Genomic DNA, 3,611 nt, shown 5'->3' on the forward strand with positions numbered 1-3,611 from the left:
CCACCAACACACACTTTGAAAAACGTTCCGCCGCCCCTCTAGACTACTTAGGGGTTTCAAAGGCTTATTAAGTCAATTTTAGTGGGAGTGGAGCAGCTCTTGCTGGGGCCACTCCTGCCAATACAGCTACTTGCTGAGATATTTAGTAGAAATAGAATCAGTGTGCAACAGTGTCCCAATGATGTGGACCTTTATTGTGCTCTAGCTGAGACCAGAAAAAATCTTTTGTTGAAGTCAGGGCTGAGAAAAGAGATGTCTTTGATTAATTGTTCATTTCTGATGCACCTGAGCAGCAGGCATGGAGTATTTTATCGTAAGTGATTGGTATCGATTCAGCACCCCATTCTCCGCCACCCCACAGCAAAATCCATTATTTTTGCCAATGCCCTCGTATACCCACAACTTCAATTGGTTACCCTGATTATTTCACGAGTATTTGGGTTGTATTACATTGAAAGGTGTTACGTAGATAGTTGTATAGACAAGCTGTTGGAAGCAATTTGTTCATAGATGGGTTAAAACATGGGAATAACTAATTTTATCATACAGTATTTCATATAACATGCACAGGTTTTGTATGTGATATATCATACAAGATGTATATCCCAGATATAATTCGAATGATAATTTACTACAAATAACCTACGTCCAGTATGTTCACACTGACATTATTATCTTATCACTTGTATAAGGACGAATTCTAATACCACACAACGGCGGCGGAACGTTTTTGAAGTGGGGGGGGGGGCATTTCATGAGGTCAAATATACGAGCGAAGCGAGCATCTAGGCTGGGGGCCAGGGGGCCGTCTAGAGCCCCGGTGGGGGTCTACGGATATTTTACCAATTTTTATTTTACGTTTGGTGAATTTTATAAGTCATTTTATAGGCATCAAGCTACTGTAATATGACATATTTGTTGTAATTTCTGGTTATTGTGAATAAACATTCTCCTTTAGCATACATTTCTATCTGTCTCTTATACATCTATACTACCTCAGCCCCACCATGGTTGGGGCTGAGGTGAGAAAATTTGTGATTATGGCACCTCTAGATTGCGGGAAATTTCACTCTTAAACTTAAATTTGAATATAATTTTCCTTATATCTCCATTAAAAAAAAAATGAACAATTTATCCCCCGCCCTTGAATGCGTCACAGATTTCAGAACAAAGTCGAAGTCGAGATTGCTTCCACGATCTCAATGAATTATTTATCATAAGGGTTATCCTTGATATGGGTTCCCCGACTACAACTTCACTTTTCCTCCGATGGATAAAATTTACCCCTCCATGTAACCCGGAAATGATACTCCAACTGTGGCAGGTGGAAGTCGAAATGAGGGGACCCAGGCAGGGTTTGCGCAAAAAAAATGTCCACCCACATCATCCGCACAACTTTTGGGGCTGAGGTAAGAAAAATTATGATTATGGCATCTCCAGATGGCCGGAAATGGCACTCTCAGATTAAAAGTTGAATACAATTTTGTCTTTTTTCTCCATTTAAAAAAAAAAAATTTTGAAAAAATTAGGAGGTTCAGGGCCCGTGCTGACAATATAACACTTGAAATAGCCTATCATTTTGTATCACAAATTCCTAATGTCAAGCGAAAGATATTTTTATTCGAAAGAATTTTTTTACTCAATACAGTTGTTACAACCTATAACACATTAACTACAGCGTAAATTCTGTAGTTAACCTTCAGAGAACTTTATTTTTTAAAATGGCCTAATTAATTATCTTATTGTTTTCGTTAAATTAGACGGAGTTTTATTGTGGTTGTATTCCGCTAGTTTGAAGGTTTACTGTAAGACAATCAGTTACACATACTATACATCTTCGTGGTTAGCATAAAGAGAAACTAGAGCGTCGCTCCATTAAGAGTGCCTGCCTTCCCCTTTATGCCTAGTACAGAATTCACAAAGGCAGGCGAGTTATAGAAAATGAAAAAAAAAATTATTTTATAATGATAATAATGATAATAACAATTTAAAAAGTTGATACCACATATAGGCCTATGACCTTTTCAAAAATATCTACATATTTTGTAATTTTTGTAACGTAAATGAGCACTAGCCGTCTGCTTATTATATAAAAATTAAATGTTTTTCTTGATTTATGAGAGAAGATAATTTTGTTGACTTTGCATGGTTATTGTGAATAAACATTCTCCTTTAGCATACATTTCTATATTAGGCCTATATATTATTTTATATTTTATTAATGAAATTTACAAAAACCTTAATTAAAAGCATTGATAGACCAACTACTATTTGAAAAGACAATAACATTTCATTTATTTCAAGCATTTTTCATAAATCCTATAATAGTTTATTTATTACTAAAATTTAGGTCTTCATTATATACTTATTTTATGGAAAATTAGAAAATTTTAATTTGCAAAGCAACGGCTGCTATAATTGAGATGACCTTGGATTTTATTACACCATTAAATTCACTTTTCTATAAAAAGTTGTTTATCGTATAAAAAATATTGTATAAGCCTATCTAATAATATTTTAATTGAGATAAATAATAAAAGCAATTATGTGAATTCTATTCGTTGCTATGGAGTTATAAAAGTTCCGTAGCACTTCAGTAAAGGTGTTTGTTTGATTGTTTTTTTTTTAAATATTGCTCTTCCATAATACATAACCTAAATACAAAAATATTCATAAACCTATGACAATGATGATTTCAATACGGTAAGCTTTAAGCATCCCTTATACTTAAATTTCATGAATAAAATAGGAAATTTAAATTTGCATAGCAACAGGTGCTATGGTGATGACCTTGTATTTTATACATCAATGTGTTAACTTTGTTCAATAAGAGATGTTTATTATATAAAAATATTGTATCTCATGATTTTTGCTTAGTCAATGACAAATGTACAGCAATTCTGCCGATTTTGCTTCGTTGCTATGGACGATAAAAAGAGTGTTGCTATGCAATTATATCAAAGTTTCAGCATTTTTTTTACATAATCCTATCCTTTGATAATAATAGATAATTCAGATGTTAAACATATTCATAAAATCTATGAAAATAAAGATTTTAATAAACTTTAATCTTCCTGTATACTTAAATTTCATGAATAAAATAGGAAATTTAAATTTGCATAGCAACGGTTGCTATGGTGATTGAAATTGTAGTTTTTCTAAACGCAAGATTCTTTTTCGATAATTAACGAATATTTTGAGTAAGTTTCACCAATCGTTGATGATGATTATTCGAGTGATGTTATTTTTTATATAATTTAGCTAAAACTATGATTTAAAGCGGAAAAATGGCGGCCATTTTGAATGCGTAATTTGGAGGTGTTCCCCCAAAGGGATTTTGGGTAATTTTGAGTTCTGAACTTCTCAAGACCTATATTTCCAGAAAATATCAAAATTAGCCGGTAGTACTTCCATTGCCACCTCCACTCTAAAATAGCCTCTAATCTGCTGGCCTATCTGGGGTGTGTTCCTTGATTACTGTACGCCAGTGATTGCACGATATTACTGGCGTTCGCTACGCCGCGCCCAAGTTCACACCACTCGATTAACGATACGCTAGCGTAAGTCGCTGTGTCTGAACATAGCCTAATACCCCTCCGCTACGCCTCTAA

This window comes from Anneissia japonica, unplaced genomic scaffold (assembly GCF_011630105.1).
Source record: "Anneissia japonica isolate Jap-2015-1 unplaced genomic scaffold, ASM1163010v1 scaffold35_len73349_cov166, whole genome shotgun sequence".
Taxonomy (NCBI): domain Eukaryota; kingdom Metazoa; phylum Echinodermata; class Crinoidea; order Comatulida; family Comatulidae; genus Anneissia; species Anneissia japonica.